The sequence below is a fragment of the Vulpes lagopus genome, chromosome X (genome assembly GCF_018345385.1).
Source record: "Vulpes lagopus strain Blue_001 chromosome X, ASM1834538v1, whole genome shotgun sequence".
In the NCBI taxonomy this organism is placed as follows: Eukaryota; Metazoa; Chordata; class Mammalia; order Carnivora; family Canidae; genus Vulpes; species Vulpes lagopus.
Window position 1 is genome coordinate 32,865,239 of NC_054848.1, and position 23,632 is coordinate 32,888,870.

General features: G+C 38.2%; 1 protein-coding gene and 1 pseudogene across 3 annotated transcripts in view; one reads left to right on the forward strand and one right to left on the reverse strand.

Moving 5' to 3' along the window:
* Positions 1 to 21,178, reverse strand: part of LOC121482474 — a 37,278-nt pseudogene extending 16,100 nt beyond the window's left edge.
* The window catches only part of SYTL5 (synaptotagmin like 5), a 234,333-nt gene that overhangs the window by 68,878 nt on the left and 141,823 nt on the right, over positions 1 to 23,632 (forward strand). The window lies entirely within an intron of this gene.

Sequence of the window (23,632 nt, forward strand, 5' to 3'; positions counted from 1 at the left end):
TACCTAGATAATAAGTGGTAGAGATAGGATTCAAACCCAAGCCTTCTCACTCCAGTGTCTGAATATTCTCCCCTGTGCCATAGTCACTTTTAGTACTTTATCATCTATGCAGGTGATTGGTTGTAACAAGTTCAACAATTTTTTTCCCTCACTGAAGTAAATTTTCTTCAGCTCTGTGATTTGCCAGTTTGACTGTATTTGTCTTATAACTTTGTTACTTAGTTGGAGTAATTGAACTTCTTATTTAGATAATCAGAATCCAATGCTTTTTTTCCTTCTCTTATATAAAAAACATATGTGATACTTATTATGGAGCAGGTGCTGTTGTAAATTCTTCACAAATGTTATCTCATTATAACTCAAAGAGGCATGTAATATCATCTCCATTTTATAAGTAGAGAAACTGAGGCATCAAGAGTTTAAATAATAAGGCCAACGACACATAGATAATAAGCTAATTGGGAATCAGACTTAGGCAATCTGGCTTAAGTGCCATACTTTTAACCTTTAGGCGGTAGTCTTTCTTACCCAGAAGTTAGTACAGCCTAATCCTGAAGAATTCTAATGTGTAGAATGGTGATAACGATTGTTTCACCTTTCTAGACAAAATACTTGGAATTCTTCTAATCTTTCCCGATAGTACAATTTGGCACTTATGTATACTGTTATTTTCAGTTTGAGATAGGAAAGACAACATTAATAAAGCAAAAGCAATACAGTATTCTGAACTCTTAATATAAACCACTTGAAGGTTGATTCTATAGCCTATAGTTCTTTAAACTTCCCAGAGGCCCCAGGTTGGAGGAGCCATTATAAATGCTCTATAATTTGCTTCTTTTTTTAAAAAAAATTATTTTATTTATTCATGAGAGGCACAGAGAGAGAGAGAGAGAGGCAGAGACACAGGCAGAGGGAGAAGCAGGCGCCATGCAGGAAGCCCAACCTGGGACTCGATCCCGGGTCTCCAGGATCACGCCCTGGGCTGCAGGTGGCGCTAAACCGCTGAGCCACTGGGGCTGCCCTATAATTTGCTTCTTGATTGATTGACATGTCTTTGATTTCCATACTAGAACTGATATAGTGACTGCCTGCCTAATTTTAAGTCCTATCACATGAATAACAACAAAACTTCTATATTTCTTTCTTAGATATATCTAAATATGAATTACAATGACTTCTATTACAGTTCTTCTTGTATCAAGTATATATGCTAGAAAATAGACATCATCTTTAAAAAATTTTATATTTAACTTTTGTATAGAGCTATAATGGCTTATAATTAAGGAAAAGCACTTATCAATGTCATCCATCAAATTAGCTCTTCATCATCATTATTATTTCTTGAACAAATATGTGAAGTAAGTGTGAATCTGCACCATGCAATTCTGTGTCTTGATGGGCTCAGGTAATAAGAATATCACTTTAGCTTTAAATAATGTATCTAGTTGTGAGAACATTTTCAGATGCATTATCTCTTTTGATCTCTTCTGACATTTTATACTGCTTTCACTTCATTGAGTTTTTCCTATCTTAAATTAAAATTCTAGGTGTTGTCACAAATAACCAGAGAGGACATAATGTGGGGTTGTACTGTAAATATGTCAGGCTGAGCTTCCACTCAGTAAAATGCAACCCTTTACATGCTGTCATAAAGGATAGCATGACTCATAGTATTTTTACAGGTGACTAATGATTTACAGATGTGTGATTTTAATTACAAAGAATGACATTGCCCCCTTTCCTGAATTTATTTCTTCCTTCTCCCTACTTCCCTTGACCTTGATAAGATCTGCTTTGTATAACTTTTCACTACTCAGATGCTTCATATGGCCTCCTGGCTGGCTTTTGATTTGCTTGAGGTTATTGTTGAACTACCCAATGGAAAAAATGAGCCACTTGAGTTTAAGAACCACCCAGATCTGGGATCCCTGGGTGGCGTAGTGGTTTAGCGCCTGCCTTTGGCCCAGGGTGCGATCCTGGAGACCCCGGATTGAGTCCCGCATCGGGCTCCCGGTGCATGGAGCCTGCTTCTCCCTCTGCCTCTCTCTCTCTCTCTCTCTCTCTCTCTCTCTCTCTCTCTCTGTGACTATCATAAATAAATAAAAATTAAAAAAAAAAAAGAACCACCCAGATCTTCTGGGGGAAAGTCACCCAACCAAGATCTCCTGGGCCATTTAATTATTTAACAAGCAGTATTGAGAGTAAGTTCTTGGCACTGAGCTTGGCATTAGATATTCAAAGATGAATAACATTGACCCAACCTCAAAGGGATCTTGGTCTTTGGGAATTTGTGAAACTAGAGTGAGAAGTACTTGAAATTGATATCTAGATGTTCTACTCATCAGCTGTCTTTCATGTATAAACTGAGCAGTATGATAATTATTAAATATTTAACATAAACTACATACTTTATATGTATTACCTGATTTAATTTTCCCCCAATTTTTCAAGAAAGGTATTTTACTGATGAGGAAACTTACAAAGGTTGCAGCAGCTAAGACTTAAAAAATAGAGAAATTTCAGTCAGTAGAACAAAATGCTATTTTGTACCACAGATTAGCAAACAACATCTATGTACTAGGATGTACACGAACATCTATGTACTAGGATGTGAGGTGGGAAAATGCATAAGCTCTGAAAGTTGGAAGTTTAACGAACTTAAGTCCCTTTTACATTAGCCTGGTTTACATCATCTGCCATTTCATGTCAGAGGATCAATCAACTATTCATAGCAGTTCCAGTGACAGGAAATGCATATAATATTTGAGATAGCCCGTCACACTTTTGAACTACTGTCATGGTAATAATGAGCATACATTTAATACCTGTGATTTCTTCTTACGGGACCTAGTTATGTTGCTAAAGAGACAGAATTTCCTAATTGAGCAAATGCTTTTTGCCCATGTCCTAAGTGTGAATTGAAGACAGTTTTTGGCCTGCAAGGGGAAAAAACCTGCTAATTGTCTGGATTTGCAATATTTTGGCTCCTGGAATAGTTTTTTCCTTATTGTGTCTTATGAACTTGTTTAATGTCAATAGACCCCTGATCTACATTTACTGTGCTGACAAGGATCATGTTTCTGAGCCTGGATAAGGATGAAATCCTTGAGATATTTTTACCAGAGTCATGACTGATACCCTAGGCAATCACTCAGTAGCCCGGCTATTGGGACTCTGGAGGCAACTCACCACTCTGATCTTGATACAGGGAACATGAACATTTTATGATTTTCTTTCTCCATGTGTTGAGTTGGTTAAACATAGAATACTATGGGAACAATTAGGAGGGCAGCTAACTCATATTTGTTGAGAAAAGGTTTTCCAGAGTCAACAGACATTAGAACTAATTTTACTTTTTCTTTTTTTTTAATTTAAATTTAATTTGCCAACATATAGTATAACACCCAGTGCTCATCCCATCAAGTGCCCTCCTCAGTGCCCATTACCCAGTTACCCCATCCCCCTACCCACCTCCCCTTCCGCAACCTTTTGTTTGATTCCATGAGATAGGAGTCTCTCGTGGTTTCTCTTCTCTAATTCTTCCCCACTCAGTTTCCCTCCTTTCCCTTATAGTTCCTTTCACTATTTCTTATATTCCACGTATGAGTGAAACCATATGATGATTGTCCTTCTCCAGTTGACTTATTTCGCTCAGCATAATACCCTCCAGTTCTATCCACGTTGAAGCAAATGGTGGATATTTGTCTTTTCTGATATTTGCACCCCAATGTTCATAGCAGCAATGTCCACAATAGGCAAACTGTGGAAGGAGCCATGATGTCCTTCGACAGATGAATGAATAAAGAAGATGTGGTATATATATATAATGGAATATTACTCAGCCATTAGAACTAATTTTAAAAGAGGAAGAGGTAGCCAGGCAAAGGTGGATAGTTGGAGTGGGAAGCAGGGCATGTCCTAAGAAAAAGAACATTATGTGTGATGATACCAAAATATGAGAGAACATGACATATTTGAACAATTGCAAAGGATTCAACATGACTTCTGAATTTAATGTTTTTTTATCTTTATTGAGGTATAATTTATGTTCAGTAAACTATCAATTTAAAGTATGTAGGGATGCCTGGGTGGCTCAGCATTTTAGTGCCTGCCTTTAGCTCAAGGCGTGATACTGGGGTCCCAGGATCGAGTCTCACGTCAGGCTCCCTGCATGGAGCCTGCTTCTCCCTCTGCCTGTGTCTCTGCCTCCCTCTCCCTCTCTCTCTCTCTCCCCACCCCCGTGTGTCTCTCTCATGAATAAATAAAATCTTAAAAAAATAAAGTATGCAATTCATAAGATTTTTAAAAAACTTGTTATATAATTTATGTATAACATGATGCACATATTTTAGTGTGCAAGTCTCAGGTTTTTTTTTAAAAAAGATTTTATTTATTTGATCATGCCCTGAGCCAAAGTCAGACGCTCAACTACTGAGCCACTCAGGCATCCCTGGAAGATCAGTTCTTGACCACCACAGTAAAGCCAATGTGACAATAAAGTGGGTTGAATGAATTTTTCGTTTTCCTAGTGCATATAGAAGTTCGGTTTACACTGTATTGTAGTCTGTCAAGTGTGCAACACTGTTATGTCTAAGAAAACAATGTACATACCTTAATTTAAAAAGTACTTTATTGCTAAAAAGTGCCTGCCATTGTCTGAGCTTTTAGTCAGAAGTAATCTTTTTGCAAATGGAGTGTCCTGCCACGATGTTAATGGCTGCTGAGTAGTCAGGGTGTTGGTGGTTGAAGGTGGGGGCTGTGGCAATTTCTTAAAATAAGACAACAATGAAGAATGCTACACCAATCCACTCTTCCTTTCATGAATGATTTCTCTGTAGCATGTGATGCTGCTTGATCACATTTTATCTACAGAACATCTTTCAAATGGGAGTCAGTCCTCTGAAACTCTGCTGCTACTAAGTATATGTAATATTCAAAATCCTTTGTTGTCATTTCAACAATCTTCACAGCATCTCCAGTAGTAGATTCCATTTCAAGAAACCACTTTCTTTGCTCATTCATAAGAAGCTTTGAAGTTCCATCACGAGATTGCAGCAATTCAACCCCATTTTAGGCTCCAGTTTTAATGCTAGTTCTCTTGCTATTTACACCACACCTGCATTGAGTTCCTCCACTGAAGGCTTGAACCCCTCCAGCTCATCCATGAAGGTTGGAATCAACCTCTTCTAAACTCCTGTTTGTGATGATATTTCTTTCCATGAATCATATTCTTCATGGCATCTAGAATGGTGAATCCTTTCCAGAAGGTTTTCAGTTTACTTTGCCCAGATCCATCAGAGGAATCACCTATAGCCTTGCAAAATGTATTTCTTAAATAATAAGACTGGAAAGTCAAAATTACTTCTTGATTCGTGGGCTGCAGAATGGGTGTGATGTTATCTGCCATAGAAACAGTGATCTTGTCCATCTCTATCAGAGCTCTTGGGTGACCAGGTGCATTTGCAATGAGCAGTCATATTTTGAAAGGAATCTTTTGGGCAGCCTGAGTGGCTCAGTGGTTTAGCGCCGCCTTCAGCCCAAGGTGTGATCCTGGAGACCCGGGATCGAGTCCCATGTAGGGTTCCCTGCATGGAGCCTGCTGCTCCCTCTGCCTGTGTCTCTGCCTCTCTCTCTCTCTGTATCCTCATGAATGAATGGATGGATGGATGAATGAATGAATGAATCTTTAAAAAAATTGAAGGAATCTTTTTTTCTGAGCAGTAGGTATCAATGGTGGGCTTAACATATTCAGTAAACCGTGTGTAAACAAACATGTGGTCATTCAGGCTTTGTTCCATTTACAGAGCAAAGGTAGAGTAGATTAAGGATAATTGGATAATTCTTAAGTGCGCTAGGATATTTGTAATGGTAAATGGGCATTGTCTTCAACTTAAAGTCACCACCTGCGATAGCCCCTAATGAGTCAGCCTGTCCCTTGAAGCTTTGAAGCCAGCCATTGACTTCTCTCTAGCTATGAAAGTCCTAGATGGCATCTTCTTCCAGTTTCATCTACACTGAAAATCTGTTGTTTAGTGTAGCCATCTTCAATGATTATCTTAGCTAGATCTTCTGTACACCTTACTGCAGCTTCTGCATCAGCACTTGCTGCTTCACCTTACACTTTTCTGCTACGGAGATGTCTTCTTTCCTTAAACCTCATGAACCAACCTCTGCAAGCTTCCGCAGCTTCCTTACCTCTCAGCCTTCATAGAACTGAAGAGAGTTAGGACCTTGCTCTGGATTAGGCTTTGGCTTAAGGGAATGTTGTGGCTGGTTTGTTCTTCTATCCAGACCACTAAAACTTTCTCCATATCAGCGAGAAGGCAGTTTCATTTTCTTATCATTTGTGTGTTCACTGGAGGAACACTTTTAATTTTCTTCAAGCAGTCTTCCTTTTGCATTGGCCAACTTGGCTAAGTGTGTGGCATAAGAGGCCTAGCTTTTAGCCTATCTTGGTTTTTGATATACCTTTCTCACTGAACTTATAATCATTTCTAGTTTTTTATTTAAACTGAGAGACGTACAACCCTTCCTTTCATTTGAACATTTAGAGGCCATTGTAGGATTGTTAATTGTCCTAATTTCAATATATATATATATTTTTTTAATTGGAGTTCAATTTGCCAACATATAGCATAACACCCAGTGCTCATCCCATCAAGTGCCTCCCTTAGTGCCTGTCACCTAGTCACCCCAACCCCTGCCCACCTCCCTTTCCAATACCCCTTATTCGTTTCCCAGAGTTAGGTATCTCTCATGTTCTGTCCCCCTCTCTGATATTTCCCACTCATTTTCTCTCCTTTCCCCTTTATTCCCTTTCACTATTTTTTATATTCCCCAAATGAATGAGACCATATAATGTTTGTCCTTCTCTCATTGACTTATTTCACTCAGCATAATACCCTCCAGTTCCATCCACGTTGATGCAAATGGTGGCCCTTAGCCCGGCTCCTCACGGGGGCCACTCCCCCCTTGGATGCTTGTTTATTTATTTATTTTTCCCTCTTCCTACCTTGATAGAAGTGCGAACTCTTCTCACTGTAGCATTCCAGCCGTTCTCTCTTTAAATCTCAGGCCGAATTCGTAGGTTTTTTAGGATGACTTGAAAGTTATCTAGGTAAGTTGGTGGGGACAGGTGACCTGGGGACCCTATTCCTCTGCCATATTGCCCGCCCCCTCGCCTAATTTCAATATCATTGTGTGTCAGGGAATAGAGAGGCCTGAGGAGAGGGAAAGTGATGGGAGAATGGCAAGTCAATGGAGCAGTAAGAACACACACAATATTAATTGATTATTACATTTGTCATCTTCTGCAGGTACAGTTTATAGCACCCCAAAACAATTACGATAATAACATCAGAGATCACTGATCACAGATCACTATAGCAAATATAATAATAATGAAAAAGTTTGACATATTGTGAAAATTAGCAGAGTTTGACACAAAGACATGAAATGAACAAATGCTTTAGGAAAAATGGTGTTGATGGACTTGCGCAACCTAGGATTGCCAAAAGCCTTCAATTTGTGAAAACATTATCTGCAAAGTACAATAAAGTGAAATACAGTAAAACAAGGTATGCTGATAGTATTTTCCTTGTCCAAAATGAAGCTTGAGCAGGCTTCATAACTTTTCCCCAGTCACTGTAGATAACCGGAAATCTTGTCGCTATAAGGCCATGGATACAGAACTAATTAATTACATGAATCCCTGTAATTTAAGATTTTATTTATTCATGAGAGACACACAGAGAGAGGCAGAGAAATAGGCAGAGGGAGAAGCAGGTTCCCTGTGGGGAGCCCAATGTGGGACTTGATCCCAGAACCCCAAGATCATGACCTGAGCCCAAGGCAGACACTCAACCACTGAGCCACCCAAGCATCCTAGATACAGAATAACTTAATAAATAATTTGTGGCCAAGAAATTAGTAAGCAAGACAGGACATAATTAAAATGAAATTCCTTTAATTATGTGTGAAAACCTTTCTCACACACTTTCCTAACAATATATGTCCCTGCTGATACATCTGAAGAAACGAGCAGTAACAGAAGGTTGTCACTGGGCTCTGGAGATGGTTCTCCACTGATGGGGAGGGTTTGAAAGAGTTGATTTTTTATTGCTGCCTAAAATTTCATAATATAAACACAACACTGTTTAATCACTATTTTTGAAGAACTAACTACTATGTTGTTTCAAATATTTTGCCACATCAAAAAATATTGCGGCAAATGTATTTTTTTGCATAGATCTTTTGCCTTTGTTGCAGGAATTTCTTAGATAATTGATCACAGAGTTAAATTCCTGGGTCATAGGGGATGAAAATATTCAACATTCAAAGATATTGCCGGATTACTCTTTAGGAATTTGTCTGTTACAGTCTTTACAGAACCCTTTAAATGTTTACTAATGTGATAGGTATGACATTTTACTTCATAGTCCTTTTACTTTGTATTTCGCTGAGTATGAATGGTACATTAGCTCAGGTGGCCATAGCAAAATATCGCAGACCAGGTGGGTTAAACAATAGAAAGTTATTTCTCATAGTTCTGGAGGTCAGAAGTCTGAGATCAGGGAATCAGCATGGTCAGTTTTGGTGAGAGCATACAAATCACTACCTTCTTATGGTGTCCTCACATGGCAAAGAGAAAGAGGACAAGCAAACTCTCTGGCTTATCTTTTTATAAGAGTGCTAATCCCATCATGATGACCCCACCTTAATGACATCATCAAACTCTAATTACCTCTCAAAGGCCCCATCTTCAAATGCCATCACATGAGGGACTAGGATTTTTTTTTAATTTTTATTTATTTATGATAGTCACACAGAGAGAGAGAGAGGCAGAGACATAGGCAGAGGGAGAAGCAGGCTCCATGCACCGGGAGCCTGATGTGGGATTCGATCCCGGGTCTCCAGGATCGCGCCCTGGGCCAAAGGCAGGCACTAAACCGCTGCGCCACTCAGGGATCCCGGGGACTAGGATTTCAACATAAGACAATTCAAAAAGATTTGATCCATGTATACACCCATGAAACCACTGTTACCGTGAATTTGCAGAATATTTCCAGTTTCCTAGCACCCCTTGCCATCTATCCCTCCCTCCATCCCTGGCCCCAGGACAATAATGATCTACTTTCTGTCTCTATGGATTAATTTACCTTTTCTAAAATTTTGTACAAATGGAATCATATAACATATACAATTTGTGTCTGGCTTCCTTCACTCAGCAAAATGATTTTGAGATTTATTCACATTGCTGTGCGTATCAGTAATCTGTTTCTTTTTATTGCCAAGTAGTATTTCATTATATGGATAGTCTACATGTTATTTATCCGTTTCCCTGTTGACAGACATTCACATTGTTTTCACTTTGGGACAATTATGACTGAAACTACTATGAGCATTCATGTACATATCTTTTGGGGTTCATATATTTTCATTTCTCTTGGGAAAATACCTAGGAGTGGAATGGCTGAGCAGTATGTTTAGTGTCTAACTTTTTAAGAAGCTGACAAAAGTTTTCCAAAGTGGTTTTACTATTTTACTTTCCCACAAGCAACGTATAACAGTTCCAGTGTTTCCAACAAACACATGTTGTTGCTGTTGACTTTTTATTGTAGTCATCCTAGTGGTCATGCAGTGGTATCGCATTGTAGTTTCATTTGCATTTCCCTAAAATGCTGGCTATATTTTAAAGATTTTAGATATGTTTTCATGTGCTTACTGGCAAATTATATATATTATTTTATAAAGTTTTTGTTCAAACCTTTTTCTTAATGGTGTCTTTTGATAAGCAAAAGTTTTAAATTTTGATAAAATTATCCATTTTTTAATGGTTTGTGTTTTTGGTGTCATATCTAAGAAATCTTTCCCTAAACCTACATCACAAAAATTTTCTCTTATGAAAACGTTTCTTCTAGAAGTTTTGTAGTTTTAGCTTTCACATTTCCATCTGTGATCCACTTTTAATTTATTACATACCATATATATATATACACACACACATCATGTATTATTATACACACAATATTACATATGTACCACAGTACATTATTCATATGTAATACATATGTAATATGATCTAAAGTGATATGTTATTACATATTATAGTAATATAATCAATATAAGATAAAATTATTCATAAATAATATGTACAATTAGCCTGATAATTATAGTATATATTATTTTAATGTATATATAGTAGTTTAGATTACATATATGACATGTGTGTATATGTATATATATGTGGTGTGTGTGTGTATATATATATATATATGTACTATACTCTGATAAGATTTATTTATTTATTGTAGGTAGGGGATGAGGTTTATTATTTTTTCCATATGGATACCCCATTGTGTAAGTACCATTTATTGAAAAAATTATCCTTTCTCAGTTGAATTTTATTGGTTACTTCACTGAAAATCAACCGACCATATATTTTGGGTCTATTTCTGGGCCTTTAATTCTTTTCCATTTTTATGTCTACCATTTCATCAATACTAACTGTCTTTATCACTATAGCTTTATAATAAAACTAAAATTCAGGTAATGTATGTCCTCCAACTTGTTCTTCCTTTTAAAATTGTTTTGGAAAAAATAAAAAATAAAAAATAAAATAAAATTGTTTTGGCTATTCTAGATCTCCATGACTTGAGCATGTACTGCTGTAGAGTGAATTGCAAAAGACTGAGGCTGAAAGTTTGGCTAGGGCCAGATGTGTAGGCTATTGTTCGGGTATAAAACTTTTGACCTGAAAAATGGAGGAGTATTAAAGAATTGTTAACAATGGAGTAACATGGGTATATTTGCATTCTGGAAATCATCCTGGGAAACCAGTGGAACATAGATTGAGGACATAGGATTAATGGCTGAAAGACTAATACCTAGGCCATTTTCAAAATCTAGGAAAGAGATGATAAGGATCTGCATTAGGGTGTTGAAGCTAGAAAAGAGCTGTCCAGTAGACAGCAATAGACCATGATGATGATATTCTTAAAATATGATCAGTGAGACTGAAGAACTGCATTCTTATTTTAACTTAAATCTAAATTTAAATGGCCGCATGTGGCTAGTGACTCCTGTATTGGACTATGCAAAGCTAGAGGAAGGAATGGACTTTAGAGAGAGAAAAAATTGGAAGAATTTCATCACTAATGGAGGTCAGATTAGGGAGGGTATAAGGATAAGGAAGATAGAAAAGTTAAAGGTGACATCTAAGCTCCTATACTGTAGTAGATTATTTGGCATCTCTATAACTGCTAGAGTATAAACTTAATGAGGATTGGAATTGTCTGTCTTAGTCCATGGTTTATTCATAGCACCTTACATAGCGCCTAGCACATAGCACGTAGCAGGCTTTCAGTAAATGTGTTGAAGGATGAAAGGGAGAGAGGAAGGACAATCTGATAAGGCATTAGCCACATTCAGTATGTTAAGGGACTAATATGAGAAGCAAATCCAGGAGAAAGTAGCTAGTAATACCTGCTTTTTATTGAGGACTTATTGTGGTCAGGTACTGCTTCAACACTCCCACCTGCATTGCATCAATTAATCTGCCAGGAGTCCTCTCAGATATTATTCCCATTTCACAGACACAAAAACCAAAAATTAGAAAAGTTAACAAAACTGAATAAAGTGACTTCACTAGGTAGCAGTTAGAATGAAGTTAGTTTGGGCCAACTTGTGGGACAAACAACTGTAACTCCAAGAAAGGAGTTTGGGCTCCAGATAGAGATTTTGGAATCATTAGTAAAAGTTGTTTACTGAAACATGTGAATGGAAGTGTTCACTCAAGATTATAGAATGAAAAAAGAAGTCTGTGGGGAAAAAGTCCTTGAAACTGAGAAGTACGGAGGAAAGATGAATGTATGCAAGAGGAAACCCAGAAAAGTCATAGCCCCAAAACAATAAAATAAGGGAGAAGAAAAGTTGAAGAAGGAGAGGGCATGGCCCACATCTTGCAGGCTGGAGAGAAGTCTAACGAGGTAAGGACTAAAATGTGGCCTGTGTATTTCATGGACTTAGCAACTAGAAATTCACTGGGTTTGTTGCAGGAACAGTTTCCTGAACAAATGGAGACAGAGTATATTATAAGGCACTAAGTAATGAATAGAAGATGCAATGATAGGAAGTGAAAACCTTTGTTCATAAGGATAAAGAGATAAGATGGTACCCAGAGATGGGACTGTAGGTTGTCAGTGTTGTTGTTTTAAGAAGGAAAATATATGAGCATGCTCATCAAAGAAAAGGCTATTGTGGTCGAAGGGGCAGTTGAAATGTCAGGGTTGGGGAGTGCAAACTCTGATAATGGATGTTTACAGCAGTAATGATGCGTGTTGTAGTTGGTGGACCCATGCCAGTCTAGGAATTGCGAGTTACTGGTCTGAGACATGATAAATATGGAAATGAAAAACAAACAAATTTTTATAGCTATTTGACTATTATTTGATACCTCCTGAATCTAAATATTTAAAAACTAGGAGCCTGTATTTTGTTTATCCTTTGATCATTGTTCCTTTTCTGAATCACTTGTATTATGTTTTACAAAAACATAAACAAGAAGATTAGTCTTTGATGTATTGGGTATTTTTTAAAAAGATCCTTCACAATTTGAGAACCAGCATTTAAAAAGAAATCCAGTGAGAGAATGATGAAGTAAACACAGCATACTGTTGACATTTAGGAGACCTGATTGAAAGGTATATTTTAAAAGGATACCTTAAAAAATTCTATAATCTGAAGTTTTCTGAAGTTACTTCAAAATAAAGTAAAAAAATTCTATAAGTATGAGGTAATCTGAAGTTACTTCAAAATAAAATATTTTTTTAAAAAGCTTTAAATATAATGAATGTAGAAAATATACCAGGGGATTAATGTTAAGTAAAGGAACAGACACCTCTTCTACTAAAGTTGAGAGGCCAGAGGGAAGTAGGAGTGTAGGTTTAGTTAAGTTTGTAACTGTGGTACCAGGGTCATAGGACCACCCCTGCCTGGGATTGGATTGGGGTCTCTCTTCTCTCTGGAGTAGGAGATAAGTGTTCTTGCTGAAAGGGAGTATCTCAGCTTTGTACTCCCAGAGTCTGACCCTGAGACAGGATTTATGTGCAGGTAGTTTATGTGAAAGTTAATTCCAAGGACCACCATTAGGGTAATTAAGGAAGTGAGAGAGGGAAGAAAAGTAAGCTAATAAGGTGTGCATTATGGAACAAGTTCCCGCCATGGGCAACTGGGACTTAATACTGCTGGGAAATGCTAGGAAGCAGTACAGAACATGCCTCAGAATTATCCCATCTTAGGTGCAAGAGAACTGAAATATTTAACCTCCACTCCCACAATGCTACTGGCTGAGAACTGTTCCCAGGGGGGATTCACTTCTTTGAACTTCCAACCTTTCCTAGGCTAACTGAGAGAATGTCTTCCAGTTGAGAATTGCAAGAGCTTCAGTGAGGTGAAGCCGGGACAGCCTGAGATGGTGGGGGTTGCCATGTTCTTTGGAGGCACTGACAACATCTGCTATAATGAGATCGGAAATATAGGTGAGAATATGGTTTGAAGAGCATGAAAAGCTAAAAAAAATGGTATTAGTGGAATGAGCACAGTAACCAGTTAGGAAACATGTGAGGGATTGCCATGATTGCCATGCAGCCTTGAGAACTTGGTGAAGGTTGGAGGCCATGGATTTACCGTAGTATCAGTCCTCCCGCAGCTGTAACAATGGGTCATTTATAGAAGCTGTGATAACAGTCAGGGATGTGACTATTTCTATTGAGCCTAACAACTAAGACTTTGGACCAAGGAAACACTTGCTCATATCTTTTCAGACAAAGTACTCTCAAGTTGGTTCTTTCCTCTGTATGTATTTAGATTGTTGATTTTGTGACCCTCAGTATCAAAGTTTATATTTATATTATCCCAGGGCTTTCAGAATTCCCAGTCTGTAGGTCTTAGTAAGTTCCACAGGGTGATAAGGCCAAATCTTCGGCACTGGACCCATGTGCCAACCAAGTACATAGTAGTGGGTATTATATGAAAATATAATTCCTGCCCTCAGAAGCTCCAAGACTTGCAGGGGTTAGATAGAAAGAGATGTAAAGCGATAAACCAAGGCACAGTGGATTGAGTGCTGTGATAGAGATAAATAGGAGGTGCTCAATTAATATTTGCTGTGTGACCGAATGAAATGTGATCCAATGTGCTAACTGTTCCTCTTGTCATGATAAGCTTATCCCCTAGGTTGTTAACTGGGTTCTTGATAAAATGTTACAAAAGCCATTCTTAGATGAAGTTAGCAATTATGAACTTAAAGTGATTTCACGAAAAGATGGAGATATTTGCAGTCATACAGTGAGAAATTTTTTAGACTCTTCTATAAGCACACTGGCCAAAACAAAAAACACATTTGGACTCATGGTTTCCAAATTTGTTTTTATTGGAGGGGAGAATGAGGCACATGAGTCATTTTCATTTCTGTTAACTAATTATCTCATGATTATTGAGCCATAGAGGTCACATTGCTTTTTCTATGGCTATTAAACTTAACGGAGAGGCATCATTTAGGTCTCAAGGAATCTAGCTCAGTAGTGATGAAATGTTTATGATCTGGAAATGATAAATAACTCATGTCACCTTGCTACTTCCCTAAAATATAAGTCTTTTGGGGCTAGATTTTAACTACTTAGCAGTTATTTCATTAGCTATGCAACAATTTCCTAACATTCATTTGCATCCAACACTAGAAACAAATACGGAAAAATTCTCATTCTTGCTCTATCTCAAAGAGTTCAGAATATTGTTTACCAACATCCTTTCCCACTTAACAAGATTTGCACTTTTTTTTTGAAAAAAATACCTAGTCATCATTATTCAGCACTGATTATATTCATAAGAGTGTGCTAGAGACAAATTATATTAGACGAAGAAGGGAAGGTCTCTGTCATCAAAAGTTTCAGAGTCTTTCAGGGGAAGAGAGAACTGTAAGCAGGCCAGAACAGTGATTTAAATGTTGTCATAGACCAGAAAATGAAGGGAAAATCTCTGCCTAGTGAGGTTAGTGGAGACTTTAAGAGGGCATCGCCTTTTACTTGGTCTTAGGGGATGGGGAAAACATTTCATAAATATCAAAGAGAAAGAAGGTGGCTTGAAAGTTGGGAAAGGAAGGGGGAATTGGAAGTAGGAAGGACATTCCAGGCAAAGGTAAAGCAGATATACAGAGATCATGACACATCATGGAAGCTTCTGGGAATAGATACACAGAGGCAGAAGCCTAGGTTTCTGTGGAGAGGAAGAGATGGGGAGAAGAGGCTAGAGAGGTGGGATGGGGAAAGATGATGAAAAGCCCTATGGGATGTGCTACGAGCTTTGTACTAAACTTTGCAGTGCAGCAGGGACTTAACAGTAGTGGAATATGGTTATGACCACACAGATGCAGGATGGATTCCCACCCAAAACTTGGTTAGGATGCAGATCCTTCTCTCCCTCTCTCTCTCTCTGCCCCCCCCCCCACCCCGAGAGGGTATGAAAAGATATATCACTCACATAATGAGGTTTTTCTAGATCAGCATAGCTCCAAAATAGATCCCAAAATGGCTTGAGAGAGCAGGAAGAGAAGACTGGCTTGCCAGTTTTGTGGTGGTTAGGGAGTGGGACCAGGGTGAAGGTTCTCATATATAGGAACCATCTTGTGTGGTTTAAATCTCTCCTTAGTATCAAAGGAAGGAGTACACAGTCTTTCGTATAAGCTTGCCCACTTTGGGGCAGGAGGAGAAGAGGTTAGAACAAGGCTTAAAAGCAGTCAGAAAATCTATTATGTCTTATGCTTAGGAAAGACCAACCTGGATATTTTTGAAGCAACTTTCTGAAACTACCGTTTCAGAAATGTGAACCAGCCTGCCACAGTAGTCTCTTATCACCGAATCACTGTCAATTCCTGAGCATTGAGCTTGCTGGCTTTCCTGCTGACTTAGGACCTAGATAGAGGTCAGCAAGTATGATTGAATAGTTATTTTCCCTCATATTTGAAAATTCTGATGTCTTGATATATACTTTAATTTTTCAATTGTCGTAATTAAAGATCTTTATAGATCAAAAATTAGAATTCCCTAAGACTCAGAAAGTTAACTGCAAGTTTGGCCATGTATGTATTATTTTTATTTTAAAAGAAAGCTTTGAGGTCACAATCATTTTTTAAATCTTAAACTAAGATACATTTAAACAAATGTTTATATCCATTGGAATACCACCTAAAACCCTCTCCCATAACCCCAGAGGTATTCATTCCACATGATCAGCCTTATATAACATACTTAAACCTCAACTCTTCCTCTGCATATTTTTAAATTAATTCATTAATTAATTTTTTTTCATTAATTAATTTTAATTTATTTAATGTATAGTGTTATATTTCAAATGTACAATATGGTGATTCAGCAATTCTGTACATTACTCAGTGTTCATCATGATAAATGTACTCTTAATTTACTTCACCTACGTCATCTATCCACGCACCTCCCCTCTGGCAACCACCAATTTGTTGTCTATCGCTAAGAGTCTGTTTTGTGGTTTGTCTCTTTTTTCTTTGTTCATTTGTTTTGTTTCTTAAAATCCACATTTGAGTGAAATCTATGGCATTTGTCTCTCTGACTGATTTCACTTAGCATTATACCCTCTAGATCCAGCCATGTTGTTGCAAATGGCAAGATTTCATTGTTTTTTATGGCTGAAGCAAGTTTGGCTTTTTAAACCATTTGAATATGAATATATTGTGGTCAATTGTCAGGCTATGAGAACCTTGGGATGTGTACTCTTGTAGGTCAAGAAAAACATTCTGTGATGGAAAAACATCTGTTGATAGTGCTATTGGATTCTTTAGCTATCCTTACTGGAAGAGTCTATTGATAATTCGATGTGATTAATTTCCTGTTCATTGATTTTGGCTTTTTGTTTGTATTATGAATGAAGTATACCAGATAGTCTGTATTTCTGACTCGGGAGTTGAAGGAAATTCTTAGGTGTGACACTACTTCTCTTTCACTTTCTGTGTCAAACCTGATCAAATGTTTGGAGAAGGAGAATCTTATTTTACAAATACAGTTTTCATAAAGTTCTGTTTTCAAATGTAGTGTTGACACTGCTTAGTTAAAAGCAGATAATCAATCTTACTGTTTTAGGTGCCACTGAATTGAGAGAGTACTTTTTTTTCTATAATGCAGTAAATGGCCATTTCTTACTAACTAAAGAATTACACTTTATTTAAGCCTCTCCATAAGTCAGATTCTTCCAGTATGACTCATTTTATGAGAATTATTTTTGGAAACTGTATGCTGAAGTGTTTTTGGCATTAGGGTATTATTTACCATATAAGTGGTTTATTTCACTAGATCCTGAGGGTGGTTTCAATTGCAATGAAGGGAATACTCTGGATTCCATAGGAAGTATTGAGAGGCTGAGGTTCTAGTGGCTGCGCTATTGACTTGTGTGCATCAGTTATCTGTTGCTACAATAATGCTTTGTAATAAACTACCAAACCTTAGTAACTTAAAAATAGCAACCAGAGTTCTGCTTCCAGTATGAAAGCGAGACATCTCTGTAGACCAATTCCCTAGAAAATTGGTGAAAATTATTTTTTAAACAACCATTTAGAGTCTTTGGAGATGATCCTAAGGGCATACTGCAAATGAAGAAATATTCATTCAACAAAATCTTTTAAAACTTAGAGGTTGCAGCAAGAGTGTATGGTACCTACTCCATTCTATTTCCCTCCCAGCTCAGTGAAATGGAAACTCCACTCAAGACTGGTGCAGCAGGGGATCCCTGGGTGGCTCAGCGGTTGGGTCTGCCTCCGGCCCAGGGCGTGACCCTGGAGACCCAGGATCGAGTCCCACATCGGGCTCCCTGCATGGAGCCTGCTTCTCCCTCTGCCTGTGTCTCTGCCTCTCTCTCTCTCTGTGACTCTCATGAATAAATAAATAAAATATTAAAAAAAAAAAAGACTGGTGCAGCAAAGGACACAGGGCTCCTTCTTCCTCTAGCTCCTACTCCAAGGGCTATCTTTCAGGGATGGGCAGGACATCAACAATTCTCATTCTGCCCCCAGCCACTTATTGCTAAGATTGAATTCTGGGCAAGTATGGCTGAGAGATCGGGGCTTACTTTTTCCTCCCATCCCCTACTCATGGGATAGAGGTTCTACTTTGGGTGTGGCATCACTGAGTAGGCTGGGACCTGATCACCCTTTCAAGTACTGTAATCCACATGTGATCCACACTAAGCAGCAAGGTAAAAAGAACTGAGGCTGCTTGCCCTCTGTAAGGGTTCAGCTCCTAAAGCAGGAGTGTCACTCAGTGAAAAATGTCCCATTGCCCCCACCCACAGGTGCAAAGCCATGGCTCAGAGATTTTTGCCCTGGAGAAGCAGGTCATAAAAGAGAGAACGCCGAATCCCTTACCAAAGGCTCTGACTTCATTTGCAACAGAGTATGGAGATGTTTGAACATAAGGGCACTCTCAAAAAACAGTGGAAGTTGTGATGAAAGGTCACTGGGAAGAGATTGATAGATTAATTGGAGATAACAGACAGAACTGTGGGCTGGCTGGTTTTCTGGAAAGTAGCTGAGAAAGAGACATCTGGGAGGAGACCTCCTGGGGACAGGAGAAATATTAAACACTGATCTAAGCAAGGAGTACTTCAAAAGAGCCTGAGTTTGATTGTGTTAGACTGTGGAAGGACTTAAGCCGCAGAGCATTTGTTAAAAACAATAGAGCAATCAGCTGGTAATTAGTGGAGCTCAACAGTTGGGTGTGGTCAGAGAAAGAGACAAAGAGAGTTCTGCCAAAACCAAAGTCATCCCCGGGTGACAGGGATCATACTCTTCTGCACAACATAAAAGGCTTCACAATGTGGGGGGAGGCTATAGACTCCACTAAAATAATCCAGCCAGTCACTGAACAATTCAGTAGAGAAACAATCATAGGTGCTTGGTGGTGGAACCAATACTCAGAGTTGCTACAACACATTATCTAAAATTTCCAGTTTCTAACAAAAAATTGCGGGACATGCAAAGAAACAGAAAAAATATGACCCATACACCAGAACGAAAGCAGGCAGCAGAAACTTGTGAGGTCAACCCCAGACATGGGACTTAACAGAGATTTCGAAGTTACTATTATAAATATGTTCAAAGAACTAAAGGAAACCATGATTAAAGAATGATATGATTAAAGGAAGATATGATGACAGTACTAGATCAAATAGAAAATACCAATAAAGCCAGAGAAATAAAAAAAAGAAACCAAATGGAAGTTCTGGAGTTGAAAATTACAGTAACTGAAATGACAAATTCATTAGACGGCTGACTGGTAGATTTGAATCAGCAGAAGAAAAAAAAAACATGAACTTGATAGAACAGTTGAGATTTTTCAATTTGAGGAGCACAAGGAAGAATGAAAGGAAGTTTTTTAGACCCAAAGCAAGCAACCCCAGACAGTAATTCAAATCCATACTCCTTCTGCCAACCTCCTCCACCCCAAAAAGTATTGGTTAAGGTAACTATGTAATTTTAAAAAACAGTAGAAATGCATATTTATTTTCCTTTCTTCTTTTAACTGATTTAAAAATTAGTTGTATAATGTACATAAAAGATATAAAAATGTAATATGTTTTCCATTAACAGCACAAAAGGGATAAGTGGAAGCAAAGCTGAAAGGGACTCCAAGTGATACTGGAATGAGCAGGAACAAATGAAGAGAACCATAGATGACAAATCAGGAGTTTGATATAGCAAAATCTGTATAAATATATGTTTGCTCCTCTTCTCTCAGCTTCTTTAAAGACATAAAGACATAAAATAATACAATAATTATATCCATGTATTATTGAGTTTATAGAATCTCCAGTTTTAATATGTATAACCATAATACCACAGAAAGGGAGTGAGTTGACTTTACTGATCGTGACTTGGCCCACATATCTAAAGCCTTCAAGGGACAACTAGGGTGACTTGGATCAGCTCAATATGGTCTCTCATCCTTTAGCAGACTAGCTTATGCTTGTTGACAAACGGAAGTAGGTGTTTTAAGTGAGAATGAAAGAATACAGGGTTTCTTGAGGACCAGGCCCATTACTAGTCCACTATTACGTTTTCACTTTATTTCCCTAAGTAAATGGAAAGGCCAGTCCAGATTTTAGAAGTGAGGATATAGGCACTATGTCTTGATTGGAGAAGCTGCAAGTTTACATTTTTTAAAAAATGTGACTACACATTTTTTAGAGTGAATACAGAGAATGGGATAATTGTGGCCACTTCTGCAAAGTCTGCCATACGGTATGAAAGCCATTCATCCTGTACTTCTTTGGTCTCTTAGAATCCATTTCTATTTTATCATTGGTTAATTACAATACAGTTGACTCGGGCATCCCAGGTGGCTCAGCGGTTTATCGCCGCCTTCAGCCCAGGGTCTGATCTTAGAGACCCGGGATCCAGTCCCACGTCAGGCTCCCTGCATGGAACCTGCTTCTCCCTGTGCTTGTGTCTCTGCCCCCTGCCCCCTGTGTCTCTCATGAATAAATAAGTAAAATCTTTAAAAAAAAATACAGTTGACTCTTGGTCAACATGGGTTTGAGCTGTGTGAGTCCACTCATATGTGAAGTTTTTTCAATAAATATGGTACTATAAATATTTTTCCCTTATGATTTTCTTAACATTTTTTAGCTTACTTTAAGAACACAGTATATAATACATATAACATACAAAATATGTGTTAATCAACTGTTTATGTTATCAATAAGGCTTTCAGTCAACAGTAGGCTATTAGCAAATTTGGGGGGAATCAAAAGTTATACATGGATTTTGTATTATGCAGGGGATCCACACTCCTACGCTCTATGTTGTTCAAGGGTCAACTGTGTGTTTATACAAAAATCATGTTCATCCAGATATGGGAGTTGGATCCAAGTTCCAAGAAGTCTGTTAAAGACTAGATTTTTCATTGTTTGTGGATGGATTCAAGGTCATCTAAACCCCCTGTCCTTTGCACCCGTGTTTGGTCACATTACTTTTATTTAAAATACCCCAAGTATACTACCATTTTAGGAATTAGCCCATTCCTGTCTTTCTGAAATGTTCATTCTCTTACCTCTTTGCTACCTCATTCCCATTTCTTGTGCCAGTTCTCAGCTTCATTATCCCTTGTTTAGGGGATATTCCTTGATTACTCTAAGTTACATCCCCTCATTATATATTCGAGTAATTTATTTTTAATGTACATTTTTAATATCATGTGGCTCTCAGTTGAGGATACTTTTTCCCTTTAGGGGACATTTGACAATGTAGAGAGATACTTATTGGCATCATGACTGTAGTGTGCTATTATCATCCAGTGGGTAGAGGCCAAGGGTATTGCTACGTAGCCTGTTATACCAGGAACAGCCCTCCTGTCCCACAAGAAGGAATGATCTGGTCAAAAACATCAATAGTGCAGAAGTTGATAAACACTGCTTTAGATCATGTGTGACAATTCAGAATTACATATGTCTCTGGTTATCTGTCTTTCCCACTAGATGGGATGCTTAACAAGGACAAGAGAGTATCTATTTTAACATTAAATATCCAGCATCTCAGTGCTTGATATAAGGTAGCTGCACAATAAACATTTGCTAAATGAAAGAAGATCAGACAGGAGGTAAGGATGGAAGGGAAAGACTTTATAGTGAAAGTATATAAACATTACTGTGTAGAAGATGCTGTCAGGGGCCTACCTATATTGTCACATTACATACCCATTGGATGCATGTTTGCCTGACTCTCAAATGTTAGGACCTGCATTTCTTCGTGTGAGGGCTTTTATTAGGCTTTCAGAGCCCACTGCCCAATAGCATGACAGTCCAGAATGCTGGGGCAATATCTTCTCTTGGAAAGTATATCTTCTAGTGTTCCCTAAAATTTTTCAGTGATATTAAGCTGATTAATAGTGGACATTTTGTTTGCTTCCTTCGCTCCCGTCTCAATTCCTCAGTTCCCTATTAGTTTCCTGCGAATACCTACCATGGTAGGCTGAAAAATGCCCTCCAAAGATAACCAGATTCACATCTCTTGAGCCTGCAAATACTACCTTATGTGGCAAAAGAGAAACCGCCTCAAGGATTAAGATAAGGATCTTGAGATGGATGATTATTCTGTATTATGTGATAGAATCTAACTGCAAACACATATGTCTGTATCAGAGGGAAGCAGAGATATTTGACATAGAAAAATGGAAATTTGGCCACTGAGGCAAGATACTCTACTGCTAGCTGTGAAGATGAAGGAAGAGGGCACTGACAAGAAATGCAAGAAATATGGCTCCGGTTGCTGAAGAAGTCCAAGAAACAGATTCTCCACTAGAGCCTCCAGAGGGACCATGACTTTGTTGGCAACTTGTTTTCAGCCCAGTGAAACCGTTTTGGGCTCCTTCCCTCCAGAGCTGTATGGGACTAAATATGTGTTCTTTTAAGCCACCAAATCTGTAGCAATTCACTAGCAGGCCCAGAAACCTGATGCAGATTTTGGTACAAGGGATAGTTTGCTGCTGTAATGAGTATATAAAAATGTAGAAGTGGCTTTGGAATTGGATACTGGCTACAGGCTGGCATGGTTTTGAGAAACATGATAGACAATCCTAGATTACTTTGAGCAGTTAGTAGAAATACGGATGTTAAAAGTGCTGCTGGTGAGAGCTCCAAAGGAAGTAAGAAGCACAGTGGAGAAAAACCTACATTGTCTTTAGAGAAGACCTAAGTCATCATAAGTACCCTAAATATGAACATCAAAGGTATTGCTGGTAAAGGTTTAGAAAGAAATTAAGAACAGCATAATGGAAACTGGAGAAGAGGGGATTCTTGTTATATAGTAGCAGAAATCTTGGCCAACTTTTGTCCTACAGTTATGTGGAAAGCAGAACTCCTGAACAGTGAATTGAAGATTTAGTTGAGCATATTTCTGAGAAAGTATTTGCTGTTAAGCAAAAAGGAGCCAGGACTTGAAGATAGGAGCAATTCTCAGCCTATCCAGAATGCAAAAGACATTAAAATGAGAGGATTTGCTGTCAGGAAAGTGTCTTGTGGAGATAAACATCAAGCATGTAGCTAGACACATCTTTTCTCAGAGGGATCGAAAGATCAAAGTATTCAATCAAACAGAGGGCTCTTTGAAGCGATAGGGTGTGAATCATGGATAACCTCAGCCATCTCAGCAGAAGCTAGGAATTGAGATGGCATTTTCCTGGAGGGATCTGTGAACAAGTTTCTTGTCTAAGGGCACAAATCCCCATGCAGTATGGGGTGGGGAACTACAAGATTTTTGAGTATGCTAAATCAGCAAAAACCATGCTATCTTTAACTGAGAAAATAGATGAAATGAAAGAAGGTCATGGAGCTCCCAAAATTTGACAAGAGGAAAACAGGCTGATAAAACTACTCAGCTGAAAACATGTGTTCCATTCAAAATAAAAGAAAGGTGATTTTGAGGACAGAGCCGAGGGCCTAGAGAGAGGGCAGAGCTGTGGGCCAAGATGAAGTCATGGGATCAGAAGGAGCCACAAGCTATAAAATATTATTCCCAGATCTTGAAATGTATGTAGGTTTGTCTGCTTGATCCACA